Genomic DNA, 20519 nt, shown 5'->3' with positions numbered 1-20519 from the left:
ACACAGCAAACACCTTATTGTTTGTTAATTTTTGCATTATTACTAAATTGCTTTTTGGACAACTGGATTGAAGCTGCCTCTCTCCATGAAGTCGCCGTCGGGCTGAGTCCTGAGGAAACTCAAAGGGGTCTGATTGTCTGGGCTCAGACTCCAGGGAGTTTCAGTGCCTGACCAGTTTTTCTGAGGGAAGTGTAAGGGTAAAATCTTAGTTTGAAATGAAGCTGGCAGAATTATGAAAGTGAAAATAGAACCTGTCTTCCAATGAGAGTGGTGTGGATTTGGTAACTGTTTCAGTCATTTCTCTTGTTTTACGTATGCAGCCATAAATGCAGATCGATATTGTCTGCCTTGATTTTATGCCTTGCCAGTGTTTTGGTTCCAAATTGCTCTGAACTTGGCAAAGCAGAAGCATTAAAATATTCCTAAAATTATTTATGCATAGTAGCTATTTAATGCTTAGGTTTTCAAAGAACTCTGTTGACATGTCTGACATTCTAACAGTTTCCCAAACACATTAGCTTGCTGAAGGTTATACTACAAGCCAGTGGCAAAGATCACATTGGAGGTCTATTAGACAGCAATGGCAGTCTTTAGTTGTAAACCCTAAGGTACAGTGTCATTACTTTTCCAGAATAGGGTATGAATGGTTATGAAAGATGTTGGCATGAACCCTTTTTTCCTAATTAGGGGTTCTTCAAAACAAGATTATTTCACTTACAGTCTTTTTGTTCATTCTGTATCAGCATCATCCAAGCATTGCTCATTGTTATGCTTAGAAGGTAAGACTAAAGACTCTATGGATAGGTAAGCAGGCAACACTAATTCCAAATAGTAATAAAATTATAGGTATGTAAACCCAAGATGATCTCATTAAAGTAATAAACTCAGAAGGATATTGAAGACCAGATGGAACTCCAAATAGGAAAATCTATAATGGGACATAAGGATGCAAATTACCCAGAGCAGAGTTTTTCCACATTTGAATGTAGTTCCTTATGTCATAAAAAGATATATACATAAAATACAATCTGTTAAAGTATTTGTATTGAAATCACAATTTCTAAATAGATATACTTCGAAGGCTTCTGAATCAATGAATATGTATGGAAATGTTTTCTTTCATGCAAAGATTAAGTGGAAAATGTCAAACTTTGTATGATGTGTGGAATCAAAATTTCACATTTAACATGTCTGCAGCTTCTCAGAGGCTCTATACATATCTGCATGTATGCACTTGAAAGTATTTTACTGAACAGTTCATCTACATACTGTTAAAGAACTTATGGATAACTACAGCTCAGTTTGAGATTTCTTGTTTAGTCAGTGTCCATTATTCTCCCTTTATTGGTCTCTATCGAGCTTTGGTAGTAGAAATCATGCCAAAAGGATATGATCTGGCCAGAATCTGGGAAGTGAAGTGCAGAAAGAGCCATCATACTGGTTTTAGAAATCCATCTGTTCTTCTTATGCAAATAATATTGCAGTACTGGAAAAACTGGCTACTCTGAACATCCCTTTATGACTGTCATAGATCTTGCCTAATTAGTATTTTAGAATGACTATCAGAACATTTCAGTGTTGGAAAAAGTCCTGTGTATCTCTCCCCAAAGGCTGGTAGTGTCTTTGTGTCAAATTTGAGACTTGTGTCTTACAGCCATAATGACAGTCTCTCTCCAGCAGTCCATTCTGGCTTGGTGGGGTTTTATTCGTCCTTTCTGTGGAAAACACATTTGGCGTGGAAAATTATAAAGCATACTGGAGAATGGAGTAAGCGGATTAGGATGTCTGTATAGGAACATTTATTGTCTCTGAATAAGTTTCTATCATATACAGACAATATATATGAATACGTGTTTTCTGGGCTTTAACCCTTTGTATCCAAAGAATCAATGAAAGGATGTGGGCAGCTCCACTCTTAACTGCAGTGAATGGAAGGAACTAGGAAACAAGCACAATGAAGCTGTGAGTTCACTCACTGGATACTGCGTGTGTGGTATCATCCTGTGGAGGGCTGCAGGGGGGAAAGCAGGCATGGTTTATATTGTGTGTTTTTTCAGTAAAGTATTATTGACTTCTAACAATGCAGTGACAGTGTTTAACACTTCTTTCAGTTATTAGTACCACTAAAAAATGGAGCATTAAACAATGGCCCAAGTTCTTGCAGCGTGGTAACACTGGCTCTGACTTTGTTTCCCAGACATGCTGGCTAGTCCTGGTCTGGAAGTAACCCTCAATTGCACTTTTGCAGCAGAAGGGGAATAAATGATGTAGCATAGAAATGTCAGGTGCAAATCTTTCTGCTACATCTTCCACTTAGTTACTAGTTTTAAAGAAGACTCCTGTGGGGGTTTGGCACAAGGCAAAACAGAGCAGCTGGCAAACCCTAAACAGCAGAACAATGCTCGTAGGCCTTTTGCATTAATTGATCTTAAGTCACTCTTTAAACTACATTGCTTTACACTTAGGTCAGTTTGGTTTTCAGGCAGTTTGTAAATCATGGTAGCAACAAGATGTTTTGCATTCAGCTTGATCTGTTGCTGTAATGTGATCTTTTTCTGATGATAGGCAGGTGGAGGTGAGGAGCTGCTTCACAGTAAAAAATAGTGAGACTACATGAAAAGGCTTGGCAACATATTTCTTAATTGTTTGGGGACTGGAGAGCATAATGGCAATTGAAATGAATATTTGGGATTATTATTCTGGGTGGCAAATATTCAAAAGCATCTTTAAGCCTTGCTTTAAATCTTAAATCTGAAGGTACAAACCAACCCCATCACAAAGCTTACAGTAGACAGACAATGTGTATTTTTTACTAGACACTGCTGACCATATTACAGTAGGGTTACTTTTAGAAAGCAAGTCAGCATGTGACATGGATTGCATTCAATAATAAAATGCCAGCTTCTGACCTCACCCTGGTTTCACTCCAGCAGGAAACTCCAGTGGAGTTAGAATAAGTCAATGGGCCTATTTGAAATTTACACCAGAGGATATTAATTTGGAATCTTGCCCATGCCTGTGTAGCATCTTCTGAAGCAATGTTTCTATTCTAGCATCTCTCTGAAGTTGGTATTCTTCTGGTTATGGGGATTAGAAGGTTATCCTAAACTTTATTTGGACAAAAAGTGGTTATGGGACATTGAGTAGTAATAACACTTCATCCATTTTCAAATTTCACATACTGGACTCTTTTCTCAAGCCATGAGGGATTTTGAATCCAGTTTCAGGTTCTAAACATAGAAAAGACTAATATCAGAATGGGGTGTGATCTATAATCAGCAGCAAAACAATTAAAAGCAATAGAAAGTCTAGTTTTTGTGAAAGTATGGACTAGACAAAAACTCTAATATATACAAGTTGTTAATTATAAAAATGCTGTAGCATTAATTTCATGAACTGCATTGAGTAAGGAGTTTTAGTCTATTATTTCACATTACTTTTTCCAGACTAAACAGATGGTCAAATATATATTTCCTTGAATTTTAAATTCAAAGAATATGCTAAGTAACCAGAATCCAAGGTCCAGTGATTTAGGAAAAGGTGACTTTATCCTATTTGTCTTTACTATTCATATATTTAGATTATGAGGAAAGATGGGTAATTCTGCTCATGTGACAAAAATTAAGATTTTTAATTTCAAAGTTTAAAAGGCAAGCAGAAGTACTGTGGATTTATTTTTAAATGATATTTCTTAAAATACTGTTCACAGTTTGTGAACTCAAATTACTTTGTTGGTTGGGACTGTTGAAGCCTGAGAAGGGGCAGGGTAGTGTCTGATGGTGTGAGTTCCCCAGGTGAACAAAGCTCTTCTCTGTACAAACACCTCTCATTACAGACTCATCAGGGTATTTATTCTCCTGGGAGAGAGAACCATGCCTGAGTGTAAGTTGTGAGAGGTGATCACTTTTCAGAACTCAAAAAAGCCTGTTAAACACTTAAAGACTGGAAAGGTTTTCTTTATACCTTTGTGAGTCTTTCAATGAGGAATCATAGCAGTATGAATTAATATTTGTCATCAAGGATGTAAGTGGGTATTTTTGACCACATGTTATTTATTTGCAGAATTAAACTTTCCTAAGAGTCACTGGTGAGCACTTCAGAACAGATTAACCTTAGAATGAGGTTTTAAATACTGCTTTAAACCAGTTTCTTTATTCTCTATTTCTTTCTCCATTTACCTCCAGAATCCATTTACAGCATTTGTAGACAAAACTATAATTTTCTGTCTTTAAAAAATAAATAGGGCTGGGATAATTGAGCAAACTGTTTGAGTTGTTTGTTGTAGCTCTTGAGAGAGAAGGCATTCATCTGAATATCGTACTAGGATTTTATACTTCCTTGCTGACAAAGTCCACTGGATACATGGAAAGAAACTTCTAAACAAAGTCAAGATACGGAAATATATACCTAATTTCACTCTTATGTATCCAGTCTCTCAATTTTATGTGGCTGTTCTGACATGCAAAATGACCAACTCAATTGAAGTGTGTAGAATATATGTCTTCTTAGTTTCTACACCCCTCAGTGTGATGATCTTCTATTTCCCCTGACTGAATAGTACCAAAATGCTCAGGGTTTTCTCTGACACCTGCCAGGTGTGATGTTAAACTTTGTGTGTGACTGGAAGTAGCAGAGGTGTAAGGTCCTAGTTTCCCAAACTTTAAATTTAATATTTTTTTTTCTGAAAATATAGGATTTGTGGGGTGAAGACAGGCTTTCCTGAATTAGTTCAGAAAACCTGTATCTTCCTTTAATAATACTGTTGATATTTCTTCCCTGTGTAAGATCTTTTTTTAATGTCTAAGGTCAGACTGAAGGTGAGAATAAGAATGAGGGTTTTTAGAATATATTGATTCAGTTTTACTTTCTCAAATGATGCCGCATCAGGATCAGTAATTCTGTCCCTTTCTCCCTTCTCCAAAGCATGGAAAAGTCTAATAATTGCACAGATTTTAGACTGCTTAGAATGGTTGACCTTCAAGCAAAAAATTATTTTCAGTCCTAGTTAGGGAGAAGACTTGACTTTGCTGTCATAACTAAGAGAACTTAACTGGGATTTTAAAGTAAGTTTAAAGTATATTCATGGGAATGAAATGCATTATTATTAGGATTTAATCATGATGCAAGAGTGTGATTGGGAAATTTCACGTGTGGGGAGGAAATAAATGTCATTCATCAGTACTGAGTACACCAATGGCTTAAGTGAACCCCTCTTCTTCACACTGCAATGGGCTGGGAACACCCAGAGGTTCAGCTATTCCATGTCATCCAAGCACTGGCAGTTTCCATCTAAAAGCTGTTCATTTCTTAAAATGAGCTAACTCTGCTCCTTGAAACCATGAAAGCAGAACCTGTTGGATAAATTGCTCACAATTCCATGTTTTACCCTTGTTATTCAAAGAGAAGCAATGGCATTTGGGAAATAAGAAACAGAAGTGAGGATGTAACATCAACTCAAAGTTAAAATTAAGTAACTCAGTTCCTGGAGCTTTGAATTGATCTAACTCCTGTATTTCCCTCAACACTGGCAGAAATAACTGAAGTGTTAACAATGCTATTGAATAAGAAAAAGGTACTTTGAAATTATAGAAAAATGGTGAGGGTAGATTTGGTTTGATTTAAATAGTCTGAAATATTTGACATATTTGGTACTTAAGATATTTCATACATACAGTCGCAGTCCTTGTCATGCATGCTTCTTGGATCCTCTGTTGGATCTTTTTTTGAGATTAAGTCCATTTGCTACAAATTTTCAAAGACCTACTCTTCACTGATTTGCAAACTATAAGTGGTCATTTTGATCATCATCATGTCTGACTGCATGACAGAAAACCCACACTTCTACAAATGTTTCTTGCCTGAACCTCTCATCTTCTCATAGGCATTACACCCTAATTTCATTTTAAAGGCTTCATAACAGAGAAAGCCTCCACCATGAAACTTGGCCTCTCTGACCTGGATTTATGATTTTTCACCCTTGAAGTACATTTAAACTAATGCTGCAAATTTACTGGTTTTTACGCATTTCAGTTATAACAAATATACCAAGCTAATTTGTCACAAAAAAAATGGCATTAGTGGAGCAATATTGAGGTGAGTTGTTTCTTGGGAAAAAAAAGTCTGTTAGAGCCTATTGAAGAAAGAAATTACTTATGTGATGCCATCTGACTCTTTTCCTGTAATACCAGGGTATTTAAATTTTCATTCAAGTCTACTGAAATTGATGTACAGGTGATAAATCATTGAATGAAGCTCTCAGTTATTAGTTGAAGCCCTTAAGCAAGACCTCAGAAGCCTGCAGATTGTGAGGTACATATCCCCTGGTTCTATGCAGGCTGAACTGGTCCTGCCTATGCAGTTATATTTTATTAGCACCTGAGCTAATAAATACAGAGCTATATAATATAGAACTTTCAAACTTTGCTTTTGGGATTTTTTTCTCCAGGATAACTGTAACCTCACCTGGCTGACTGTTCCCAAAGTTGCTCAGTGACCACAGAAGAGATTGCTGGGGTGACACTGTTTCAGATGGCAGTAACACCCAACCACATGTGTGCTCAGATCTGCAGGCTGAGCCAAACATTTGCCTCCAGATCTGGCTACTTTGCTCCTTCAGTCCTTCTCTCCTCCAATCTAACCCAGAGCAAACTAATGAAAGAACCAACGACCCACAAAATAAAAACCAGGGACTGTAAGAAGGGAACAGGTCCAGCAGAGGTTCTCCAAGACTTCTGTAATTTTCCTTTCGCAAACATTTTTGCTGTTTTCAGTCTATGATTCTTGTGGTTGGAAGATTTTAGTCAATACTCCTTGTGTTTTTCAGCCTGGCAGAGTCAGACTAAGGATGTGCTATATCTCAGCTAACCTGACTAGTCTCTGTAATACTAGACTATTTTTGCATCGGTTTGTTGATTCTGAAATTATTTATCCCTGCAGTGCACATAGGAGGTGTGTAACTTTTGATCACCTAGTGTTCAAAACTTTTTCAGTGGGACTTTACAAACCATAAAATTGCTTGTCACTTTATTGCTTAGAAAAAATATTGCAAAAAAAAAGGTTTTTAAATGTGTTAAGAAAATTATATAACTTTCAAAAAAACAGAATGCTGTCCTTGGAAATGCTGTTAATACGTTTAGAAAAATTTAGAAAGCCACACAATAATGGTATTTAAAATCTTTAGCTCTTCATCAAATTTCCTCAGACAATTCTCCATAGAAAGGCAATCAAAACACATTCTTTAGTGGTGCTTGTGAAGCTGCCTTGGACATTGCAGGTCTCGCTTTGGCAGTTCTCATACGTTTGGCAGTTCTCAGACAGCACAGAGTAAAACAGTGCAGCAAACTCTAAAAAGAGGCTGGAATGGATTTTTCCTTTTGTTCCTTCTTGTCTTTCTCCTTTCTGGCTTTCTTTGCTCTGCTTTTTCTCCTTTTTCTTTCATCCCTTCTTTTTCTTTCCATCTCTGTTACTTTCGCTATCTCTCTTTTGCTTTCTCTATGTTGGTTGGTTGGTTGGTTGGTTTTAACTGTGCTATGGCTTAGTTCTATGTAAAAAAGTTCCCCTTACTTTGAAACTAGCCATTTATGAAATGACACGGAAAGCTTTTAGCCTAAAAGGGAAAAAAATCAACAGTTTTAACTGACATATTTGAAGGATTCTATTCCAAAATTATGTTTATACTAAAAGGAAAACAAGTTAATCACAGTGAAATTTTTCAAAACTCTTATAAGCTTAGAAGGAAAAATTGCATATTTAATTCTGATTAACAATAAGTACTCGATCCACACAGTGTTAAAGTGGATTATTTTACATTTATTTTTCAAATTCACCCATGAAAGGTCAATTTATTTTCATAGCTCTAATCAGAATTCTAACTGTCCATACTTCCTTTCTCAACTTCTCATCCTTTCTTTCCTTCCTCCCAGAGAACTGTGCTACAGTTTTGTTATACATCAATTGATCTTTAAACATTTTTTGTTGCTGGCTCTGTGTGCTCTGTATTGTTTCCGATTACAAAAAATATCACTTTTAATCCAAAATCTGAAGGTCACTAATTAGCTCATTTCTGTTCTGTAACAAGAGAAACAATGTTAACTTCCGTAGCATCTAAGCTGAATATAAATGCCTCATGAATCTTAGACATATGAAAGCGAGTATCTGAGGACGGATGTCAGTGTGGAAAAATAGCCCTGGAGAGGAAGACAGAAAGATCAGACAGTGTTTATTACCATAAAGACATTCTTGTGTGCTCCATAGACTAAGTGATATCAGGGCACAATGATTCTGAAGAAGTAAAGATGTTCTATTGAGAAAAACACTGTTTGTAAATAGTGAAGTTGATTTCAGGTTCAAGAATTCCTGCCTAAGCCGTGCCAGAAGCTCTCCCAGAGCAATACTCAGCACCTTATTAGTTTTTAAAGAAAGAGGTGATAGTTAATATCCTCAATCAACAGAAGGCATCCTTCAGGAGCAGGGCACTTGCACTTTGTTGCCATATATTTTATTGCTCTCTTCTCGTGGGCTTTTTGGGAATGCATTAGGAAGCCTGCTCAGAGTCCTGCTGGACTCAAAGCAGGGTCCTGAATCAGAATTTGTGCATACAGCAAGCCACCTTCTGTCTGGTGGGAGCTATCTGCAGGTTGTGCAGTGTTCATTTAAAGGAATTAAACTAATCAATGGATCGTTTGGATTTTACATAATCACGTATAAGTTGGAGATGAAAACATATTCATTAAAATTGAGAGCTAATTATTTGTTAGTGCTAGTGCAAGTCACAGAAGTTTTCATATGTAAAACTATAGATACTGAGATTTTCATTCATTCCAGTTGGACTGAATAGTCAAACTTGATGGGTTTGTGGGTTGTATTTGGGAATATTTCAATAGCAAATATACAATACTAAGTACATAAAATAATATTTTAATGCATAAGCCAAAATGAATAAGGATGAAATAGTGAAATCCTAGTGCCTCATTTCCCCACATTTGTTACAATTTCGTAAATTGACATGTTCTGACAATGCACTTTGATTATAATGAAGCTGTCTTTCCAGTTGAAGAACCTTCCACTGTTGTAGTAATTAAGATTCTCTTAGTTTTCCAGTTAAAATACTCTAGAGAATTGTTTATTCTTTCAAAGTGTTTCTTTCCAAAGAAAAGCGAAACAAAACCCCAAAAAGCTAACAAACAAACAAACAAACAACAGCAAAAACCCCACTACCAGTTCTTTTAAAAAAAGATTTGTCTGTGATAAAACTAACTTGGGATAAGTCATTCTTAGATTAAATCAGGACAACTTCCTAACGGCTCAGTAAAAAAGAAAACAAACCCCCAAACAAATCACAAAAAACCAAAAACACAACACATTCTTACCTTATTAACATCCTTCCAGAAACATGAGAGCATGTGAGAAACTTGAGACTAGAAAGATCTGTGGTTGAGATTCTTTTTAAAGAAAATTTTAAACATAATCTTAAGACCTTTATACACTTTATTCAGTCATCTGGCTATTAAACAATTTCCCATTCACATGGTAGTGGCTGTAGATGTGAAAATTTGCAAACTATGATATCCTGACTTACACTCATCCATGTTTCTTTTCTAATAAATTTTTTTTTGGTAACAGAAAACTAGAAATATTGAAAATACATGAAACCGCTTAAACTGAAGGAACCAAATCTCATTTCTTCACTGGCCTAATTAATTTTTCACTCTGTTGCCTGAATGGAACTTCAAGAGACAATACTAATTTTTCCTTTTCCCTTATAAGTGTTCCTGGGAAAATCTCACAAAGGAGATTAAAATATAATTTATGTAATATTAATGGTCAGTGTTATGTCTCAGTGCTACATTTGTTGTTTTTTGTGGGGAAGTTTTATTTGATCACTGAAAGTTTAATTTGAAGGACCATCATTGAAATTTAAGAGGACTAACTTGTTTACAGGAGATTATACTAGAAAGATGCATAAGATAGTTTGCAAATTAAAAGATTCTTTCATTCCAGTTACGGTTTTGCTTCCACAAAAAGAAATATAATGTGTTAGAAGAGACAGCAGTCTTAGATTCTGTTTTATTAACAAAACTGTAAAATGAGGGTTGCCTAAATGAAATTGAGGAAATCTAAAAAAACCATAAAGAAAAAAAAATAAGAAAGAGAGAACCTCTGGCCTCCTACATAAACAATAGCCTTTGTCTGTTACATCATCACAGTGTAATTAGATTTATTACGGCTGTATGCTCATGGTTTGAGTAAGTGGAATATGTGATGTGAGTTTAATTGGCTTATTTGTCGCGCCGAGTTCACCAGTGCATCAGAGCCTGCCTGGTCTTGCTGCTGCTAGAAATATCTCTTGTTAAAAAAATCAGCCATTCCACTGCAGTCTCTCCGAAATATTCCAGTGCAACCAACGCCAGCATTTTTTCAATTAGACTTAACCCGTCAACAAAATAGCTGTTACCTCCTGTTCTTCCCCTCCTTCTAATCATATTTCAGAGAAATCTCTGTCCTTCCAGTTCCGGTGCAAAACCCGCTCATCAAAAGCACAAATTCCCTTTTTATTTCTGCCACAGGCTTCAGACTATTTCTAGCTGCTCAGAGAATGAATAACACTGGGCAGCTCTCTTCATCTCTCTGTGTCTTGATATAGCAGTTCTGTGAATAGCAGGAATAGATCTTAACCCATCTCAGAGACTGCTGCATGAGGTATTGAGTAAGAGCATAGTTTGTAATTAATGTTATGGATACTCAGAAATAATCATATGGAGTAATGGAATAATATAAATGCCCATATTTTAGGTCTTCCAGCCTGTACATTATTCCAACCATATCAAGGTGTATTATGTCTAGGGAATTAGAATCTACAATTGAATGGACTGAATTTGTTTCTCTTTTGCATTATAAGAAACAGTTGTGAGGTCTATTTTAATGTCAGTAAAAATATGGGTCGAACCTAAATGGGATTTAAATGAAAACAGGTAAAAATAGGGGGAAATTAATTTAAACATGATCCAAAGAAAATGTTCACATCCAGTGCAACATCTCATGGACTGAAACCAGCTGATAAATTTTATGATTGTCTTTGAGGAATCTTGTACTATTAGTACCAGGTATTCACTACATTTCTGTGCAGACTTTTCATGAACTTCTGCTATTTATATTACATCATCTGTGCAATTTTTCTTTTCACTAATAGATAGGGAAGATTAAATCATCAAATTAAAAGCGTGCATTCATATATTTAATCTCTAAATTGTTAGTGAAAAATGAGGTTTTAGTATCACAGCCTTGCTCTTTAGATAGAGAATTGATGGCAATTTCCCAGTTGCCACCTCAATTGGTATTGTATGTGGATCTTTGATTGTCTTGTTATCTTAGAGGGGAGGGTGAGCTTGCATTTCAATCATCCTACAATAATTACTTGTATATATTAGAGAGACTAAATAAATAAATAAATAAATAAATGACATTGGAATATTTGTCAGAATCTGTGAGTAATCTAGACTGAGCTATGCTCTGACATCCTGTCTGGTCAGATGAGATCATTTGAGTTGTCTTTGTGCATCCTGAGTTCAAATTTCTTTTGTTTGGAATCAGTAGGCTTGCATGGATAGTAAAGTCCTGTCTGCTCCCTTAGAACATCCATTATATTGAGGACTTTAAAAAACAAACAGAAGTTAAGTCTTTGGTTTTGCCAGGTTACTTCATGATTGTGTAGCAGTTCTCTTTGTTTCTTCTTCCTGTTTTTTTTAGGAAGAGAATTCAGTTGTGGTTTTGATGAGCTCTAGATGTGGTTTTAGCTGGGCTTTTTGTTGCAGGATTTATAGAAAATAGATCCAAGTGTGTGGAAGAGATAAGTTTGAAAATATCATTTGAATCAATTATTTAAATAAGCCCACAAAGTAACATGCAGAGGTCTTTATTTTATAGACTCTATAAAATGTAAATAAACCAAGCCCTGAAATAAAATGCAGTAATGAGTATAACATATTAAAAATACTATCCTTCGCATACAAATCTTTTTATCACTATTTTGACCAAGAGTATTTGTTGGATTTTTTTCAAAAATATATTTCAAATATTTTTAAGTATACTTTAAATATACTTCAAAACCATAGTTTAAGTCAAGGTTTTGGTGCATGATGGTTTGCAGTTTTCCCTTGTCGGCTTTGTGGGTGGTATGGTAGCATATTTACTTCCAGAAATGCAAAATTTTGTAATAGAAATATCCTACTCTGCTACAGAAGGAAAGTCAATTATATATGAAACTTCAATTGCTGTTACATGGTTTTGGGAAAAAGGTGAATTATGTTTTAAATTAAAGAGAAATGTGTGCACAAAGTGTGCACATTTCTTTTGCTGAGCTCTGTGATTTTAAGGATGTATTAGAAATTGAGTATTAAAAACAAGTTATCTGTGGTGCAATCAGAAATGGCAAATTTTGTTTTAAATTACCCTGCTAAGTGTTGCAAACCATGTCTTGATCTTGAACTGCTGAAATCATGGGAACTTTATCGTTGTCTTCAGTCCATATGGAATAAAGAAAGAAGAAGAGGGTGAAGGAGTATAAATTTGAAAAGCATTATATAAAAGAACAGATTTGAAAATTAGGAACTGACAAGGATGGTTATAGATCTGGCCATGTTCACTGGAGGAAAATGCAGAGGAGAAGCATTAAAATTCTCTACCAATATATAAAAATACCATAAAGAGTGATTGATTATTTTTCTTAATTAATGAACACACAACTAGGAGTAACTGGCTTAGTCTTTTAAGCTTAAATGGTAGAAATAAACTTTATAGGACACAATTATACGATGACATATTCTGCCAGTGGAAATTGTGTAATTATTGGTACAGAAGGTATTTAGGGCTGAGCCTTGTAATACATGTGTAGAAGAAACTTCATCATGACAAGACATATCCAGTTTGAAAATTCCAGGTATAGGAACACAAATCTAGCTGTAAAAGAGTCTTGCAGACTCTAGCAGTGACTCAGCCAACAGTCCCAGAGCCCAGAGCTCACCAGGCAGTCTCACTGAGCTGCTGGGTCATCTTTTGCACAGGAGGGAGGATGGTATTTTCTTCCTGCCTATGTTCTAGCTATTAGACCTAGACATTTTAAGGCATCTTAGGTGTGTAGGATAAAGAGAAAAAAATACAGAAGGACAGAGAAGAAAAGTGTGTCTGTCTGCAAGGTGTGTGTTTGTACCTGCATTCATTCCCTGAATTGCTGTAGTCTTAACTTTTCCTTCATGGAAGCAAATGTAAGCATGCCCCAGCACTTGGGGTGTAACAACATGTGCTGAGGTCCAAGAGGAAAATTTGTTCAGTTATGGAAGGGAGTCACCCTTCCTGGTTTCTGTTTCCTGTGCTCTCTGCAGGGATCTGACCCACAGTGACCAATATCCACGTAGTGACCAATACCAACATTTTCGTTAGGAGAAGGTGAAAGTATCCAGTTACGAAATTCACAGTGCTGCAAACCTTGACTGTCACCCCACAGCTCAGACTGAAGTTCTTACTCCTTCAGAAACCTTTTCAGAGGTATTTTCCTAAACCTAGACAGCCACACATTGCACAGACAAGTGCTGGTGGACATAAGTGCTCCAAAGCTTTTCAGACCTAATGATCACAGAGCGCAGACTGGGTCACCACAGTGTCTGGGGTGGGACTCTGGGAGATGGAGGAGAAGTCAGGCCAAAGGATTTCTGCCTTTCTTTAACACCCAGCCTGCACCCTGCACATGGACCTGTGATACTGGCATCTTCTCTTCTGCAGTGGTTCATACACAAGTTTATCTGAGCAGAAGAACACTGGGCTTGTTTGAGAATGAAACCTAAAGATGTACATGCACCTGTTTGGGAAAAAGTGGTTTTGAAGGTTTTTGTTGTCATGTCTCCTGGTGAGGTCTGCAGATGCAGTCTGTAATTAATGTAAAATATTGTCAGGTGTTTGCAACTATACATTTCCATCTGTGAAAATCTGGCCTGCTCTGAATCTCAGTGGAAGGCAAATGTTTTTGAAAGCACTGAGTTAAACCCACAGGAGGACTTGCTGCAGTTGTTTGAAATGTGAAATGTAATTTATATTAAAGGAAAGCAGGATTCATGGGCTAAATAGTTTTTGTTGTTTTGAACCTAGTAGATTGACATTAGGAGTGGATTTGGCCTTTATACATTATCATTTAAAAGCTGTCACAGCTCTCAGATTCATCTAGCAGAGCAATGGGTTCCCACAAACCATGTAATCTCTTCCATACCAGACTGTGAGTTTGATTTCCTGCCTCTCCAGGAAATAAAAAACTGATTTCTGCTGTATAGGGTAAGGCCAATGTATGAATGCATGAATCAGCACTTCAGTGCATCCAGGCAAATGTCTTTGCTTCTGCAGGGGGAATGGCATTATTGTTACTTCCTTCTTTTTAGCAAATAGATTAGATAGATTTGTAAATTCCTCAGTCAGTAGTAAATAAATGGAAATAGCATCACAAGATAGGAAATCAGCTAACGAGCTGAGCTTCTGCAAGCCTCTAGAATGATTTTGAGACTGCCAATGTAAATAATGCTTACCAAGAAATCTGAGCTACTGTGAGTGATATTTGTATGTCTCAGAGACTCTATTAAGGGATAAGAGACAGCAGTAGAAATGATGCAAGTGAATATGTGCCTGCTCAGTTAATTTTGATGTAAATGTTCTAGGTATTGCTCTTAGCAGTATCATATTAGCCCTTACTGAGTTGTTATCCTACAGTAATGCAGGATCGATGTTTTATGATTATTCATCCCCCAAAGACTGTTCATGAAATGTTGGTGTGCTTTTAGAAATACAGGATGAGTGTTTCAAAATGAGTGTGCAAATTTTGTATGAACGCATGTAAGTGTAAAACAAAACAAAGTTGTTGATGGTCTTTATTGCACACTATTTCTCCACATACTTTACAAATTAAAATAATAAGACCATAGGAATTAGGTGAGAAAGAAAAGAGAGGGAAAAGGGAAGAAATGGGGTAGGTACTGTTGAAGGGTATTTATAGTTGAGATTGTGGTAAATAAAAGAGAGTTGCTGAAGCAGAAACTTAACAGGAGTGTAACCCAGACAATGTGATCTGCAGGGACTTAATTGTCCATCACTATTTAGAGAGGAATTTTGTGTGTTGCCATTTCTTTAGTGCTGTTTGCCCAAGTCTGTTAGAACAGGTAGCACAAATATTTAGGACTAAGGCAGTTGTAATAGTCTCTGGATACCTGAAGACATCTCAAGCTCTAAAATGTTACTTTATTGAGACAAGCAGGATGAAAGTAGGCAGGGTTTTGCCCAAGCTGCACCTTTGGAGTGATTTCCTGGCTAGTTTGTCAATGATCTGAGTGATAATAAAGGATAACAACCCTGTAAATGCACACAGTCTGTTTTGCTATTATTATTTTTAATAATAATAACTGTCCCATGTTTGTCTGCTATCTCTAGTTTGAAATGTTTCTGATTTTGGCCTCAGCACATTTTCTGCAGAAAAGGTTAGCATTGGTGTTTTAAATTTCTCATTTCTATGAGCTGGAGAATGTACAAGCACGTAGATACTTAATTCCTTCAGAAGAAAGAGGTCACAGACAGGAGGTGAAGCAGCGCCGCCTTAAAAATTACAGCAATGACAGTAAATGTCTGCAGAGCTGCTCTACAGGGGAGTCAACTCTTTCTTCCTTACTGCATGCTCAAGACCCCCCATCCTCAGCAGTCTGAGCTATTTGTGCCTATAAATTGGTATATTTATTGCTGCTAAAACTGGCCACAGACGTGAAAATAAGTCCTCTGAAATCTGAAATTAGTCCTCTTCTTCAGTAGGTGGAATTATTTTCAGAGCATTCAAAGTCTTTTAAAATCTCAGGAGAAATATTTTTACATGGTAGATGCAGAGTCCCTAAATGGAATTGCCTTCAGGGTGATTCATGTATGTTTCAATTGATTAAATATTTAAAATCCAACCTGATGAAAGCAGACAATCATGTACACAGTGGGAAAAGTTCAGGAAAGATCAGCAGAATTTATGCTTTAAACCAAATCAAGAATAAGGAAAGGTTGTTATATGTTACAGGCATATTTTTATAACATACATACTAAGTATATATTCATATATGTGTGCACATGTGCACATTGCAGAAAAATTTGTCACGTAAAATCAGCAATAATATGCAGAATGCAAAGACAGCTATTACACCAGACCCTGTAATGTTCAGCTTGATGATAATGAATGAAAAAATCTGTATACATCTTCGCAAAGGATGATAGAAGTAGCAATGTTAAATTGTCCTTAATGAATTAATATGCTGCTATGGAGTGAGCAGACAATACTGAGGTGTCTTGGGGATGAGATGTATCGTACAACTGTTGAGCTTTACTAAACATGACTTGAACCTTTCTTCTTGTTGTTCTGCAAAAGTATCCAGAAATACTTGTTGCACCTTTTCCACCTCTTGGCACTTTATTTAGAAAATTGTTGGCCTGTCTTGTGGACATTGCATTTGTCCTCAATTTACCTCTTTTACTCTGCTGTCAGACCTCATGGTCGTTCTGAGCTCATTTTTTTCTCCCATGTCCTTGGGGAAAGAAACCTGAAAAGAACTTAACCAGCCCCAAATTATTTGCAGAGTTAGTCATCAGGTGGTAGTTGATCTCTCACACTAACATAAGCAGAGTCACTATAGACAATTAAAAAAATGCATTTCTTGGATGTTGGCTGCAGACTGGACACTACAGTGTGTATAATCATATGACAATGCTTCTGGAACTGAAAGAGTGGTTTTTGTGATCTTACTGATGATAAAACTCCAGCTCCTGTGTTTGCTACCTCTCACTCATTATTTCTCCAACACTGCATGATAGCATGAAGATATCAAGAATGCATTATTGTTAATTTTGAGCTTGAATAATTTTTCCATCTTTCCTAGCACTTTCATGCTGTGGGAATAAGTACTGAGTTATTAATTTTGCAACTCTTACTAACATAGTATAAGGATGAAGAAAACCAGAGTAGAATACAATAGAACAGAACAGAGTTTCAAAAGATTTTTCAGATATGAGGGTCCTAAATCCTAAAGATTACCTGAAATCTTAACTTTTCCTTGTGCATTCAAGGTGCAGGGCAATATCCCAGTAAAGTTTTAAGTTTTGCTGTATTCGTGCTATATTTCCCTCTTAAATTCCTGAATCAGTGACTGTTATGGACTGCATTTTCAAAATACAGCTTTTAAAACAGAATTTCTGAGTATTTTGTTTCAGACTTTATCCAGTTTCTCAGGCTCAGCTGAAATCTGCAGTGGTGGCTCTAGGTGGCACATTTTAACTGTTTCACTAATCCAAATGAGGATGCCACCTCTGGGTCAGCACTTCACTAATGAGAGAGAGACACACAGTGAAGATACACTGGAGAAACTTGGGTGAGCTCATTCCAGGGTCTGTTGGATGGACACAGAGCATCACATTTGGAGCAACAAACCATTACATTAATGAGACTGAATTATTTTCCTATGTGAAGAGTTGGTTCTTTCAACGACATGTGAGCAGAAAGCCACAAGACATTTCTTGTTTTGCAGCTTTAGTTTTCTTGCTTTCCTGTGTGTAGAATAGCATTGCATTTGTAGTTTTCAGAACAGATATTAAATAAGGAGAGATTTTTATAAGAAAACAGAGTGAAAATAGACAGTAATTTCATAACAGGTGCAGTAAGTGCATAATTTCCTACCTTGCATTAATTTCAGGTCAAGGCTTGTGTGTCAAACTGCACCATAGGATGACTTTTTAAGAACACTTTTGAACTCTTAATTGAAGGCATTTGTACTCAGTATTTTTATATTGTAGCAAGTATCATAAAAAGCAATAATAAAAAATTGAAGTATCAGAAGTGAAATTTCATTTTTCATTTCAGAAGTGAAATTTCATTTTTCATTTTACCATAAATTATCTTAAACTAGATTAAAATCTGGATTTATTTTTACCTCTTTTTGTATATTGCTAAGCAATCTGAAGTCTGGAATATTCTTGATTCTATGACACAAGTTGGTGTAATAGTACATTTTATTGCATAAAGGTGCAATGATTTCCCTTCGTGCTGTAAACCAAATATAGGAGATCATATTGCAACTGACCTAGAAAATTTTTACAATGAATAGTCATTATGTTTCTGAAGCAATGGATGTTAAGGGGAAATTACTCATGCTATAAAAAAGCCCAGTATATCAAGGAAGGACACTGGGTAACTCTAAACACAGTAGAGGGAAAATGTTTAATTCAGGCATAAAGTTGTATTTATTGTTCATCTTTCAAGATTGAAAAACTTCTATTTTAGCTACACTCCTCTGGACTCTGTAGTTTAAATATTTTAGGTGTTACATGTAAAATAACTTCTTACATTCAATATTGCATTGCTAAGAACACAGTTACATCAGTTGGACTGTCCGTATTTTATATGAACTATCACCTGCACTGGGACTTCTCTTGTCAACTTTATGCCATTTTCTGCTTTCTGATTTTGCTGGTAGTTTTATGCTGTGTACTTTACGTGGTTTCTATTCCCTCCTTATTGCTTTTATTTAATTTTTAAAGTTACGAATAGGGCCTATATAAAGCAATTAAGACTCTTCATCTCAGAAGTAGTGAAACATCAACTTAGGATTATTAATTACATTTTTGCCTGCTGTTCATGTGACAAAACAACGTGAAGTATATTAATCCTATAGATTTGCTGTCATGCAGCTAAAAACTGTAGAATGTGAAATGGAAAGAAAGATGAAATTTAAAAGATCTCTTTTCTCCTAAGCAAAATGTAATTTCCAGTCAGAAGAGAAATATTACACTTACCAGTAGCCAATCTATAAAAATCATTCAATAAATTAATATAATATGTTGTTAAGTTTTATAGGATTAGCCATACTATATTTATTTTACTTCAGTACAAAATGTCAGCAAAAATATTATCACTTCCAAAGATAAAATTGCCATGTATTAGCATTTCAAAAAACCCAACGTTGTGCACTTTAAAAGTAGCTCTCCATGTATGGGATATGTTTTTATGCAAAAGCAACTCTTTAGAAATTTGTTACAAGTCAATAATAAAGGATATCTCATTCAAAACCTTTTAACAGAAATGTAGATTTCTCAATAATGAACTTTCACAAACATTCTTAAGTTCTTCATCAAAGTATCTTGTTCAATAAGCTGCAGAATCAAAAAGTCCATGGAGAATGAAAAGTTAATTTCAAATCTGTTAATTAAAGCAAAGCAAAAAATGTGTGTTGCCAATGGGAAAATCTATGTCTTCGTCACGTCTGTACCCTCATGCAGGTTAAGGAAAACAGAGAAATTACAAATTCCCTCTAAGGTCTTTCCATTCCAGCATGCTGTAGTGCAATATGAGGTAAACACAAATCCAGTCATTAGTTTTCTTTGACAGCATAAAGTAATTTTACTAAAAAAAAAAAGTAAAAATCACAGTATAATTCCGATAAAGCTGCTTGTGTTAGTTCTGTGTTCCCTGATCAACAAAACTGAATCATTATGTAAAGCCATGACCACGAGGGAGATGGCTTTACAGGGTAAGATTTTGGGTTTCTCTGTGTCCTGTTCCTTGTTGTGAGTATCAAGTAACATCACCATTCCTCAGAAAACATTTAGCTGTACGATTGTGTACAGCCTCTTGTGTTGGTAACATCCCTTCTGTTAGTTCCAATTAACAAGGATGAGTTCCTTCAGGGCTCCTGTGGGGCTTCAAAAAAGCAGACTGCTGAATATCTTCTGTCTCTTTGTTCAATAAACATTACTACCATTACTTTTATGTAACATTTAGCTTTTTTATTATGGCACTACATCTTTTAGCAGAAGGCAAATAGACATTGTTTTTCATAAAGAACCAGATCATTCTTTAACATACAAAAAGCTGGATTTCCCATTTTTAATTCCAGGTGACTGGCTTACTGTAACCAAAATATAATATCTTCCTTGGATCCATTTTTACATCAGGTAACACTCTCTTAAGTACTCCTGTTTGCAGGCCAGCTGAGGACAAGAAAGCAGAGGTGTAATTGAACATTCAGGATGGACTTTCGGGCACATGGCATAGTTAGTAGTGACAACTGCTCTATGTTTTGGGAGTTGTGTTAGACAACACAGTTCTTAACTGTGGAACTGAAGGGAATAGGGGTGTTTCCTCCTAAATGCGGGTTTTATTCTAGATTCAAAGGCACAAATCAAATCTCAAGCAAAGCCTGGTGCTGCTGGTGCATTTGAACTTCACTTTCAGAAAGACAGCACTCTCCTGGGCATTGGTAGTTCAGTAAGTGGCCACTTCTTTTATTGATAAACTTCATTATCACAGGATCATCTCATAATCAGCCTGGACAGACTCTCTGGAGATCATCTTGTCCAACATTCCTCTACAGCTGGAACAACTGCAAAGTTATAACCATCTTGGATGGTAGATCATGCTGTTAAGACTTTGTTAAGCTAACTTTGAGAATCTACAATGATATGCAGTCTTT

General features: G+C 36.0%; 1 protein-coding gene across 5 annotated transcripts in view; it reads left to right on the top strand.

Annotated features, from left to right (window-relative positions):
• The window catches only part of MAGI2 (membrane associated guanylate kinase, WW and PDZ domain containing 2), a 710849-nt gene that overhangs the window by 383047 nt on the left and 307283 nt on the right, over positions 1-20519 (top strand). The gene's annotated exons all lie outside the window — the stretch shown is intronic.

Source organism: Sylvia atricapilla, chromosome 5 (genome assembly GCF_009819655.1).
Source record: "Sylvia atricapilla isolate bSylAtr1 chromosome 5, bSylAtr1.pri, whole genome shotgun sequence".
Lineage (NCBI taxonomy): Eukaryota > Metazoa > Chordata > Aves > Passeriformes > Sylviidae > Sylvia > Sylvia atricapilla.
Note: the sequence above shows the minus strand (reverse complement) of the source record. Positions and strands in the feature narration are given on the sequence as shown.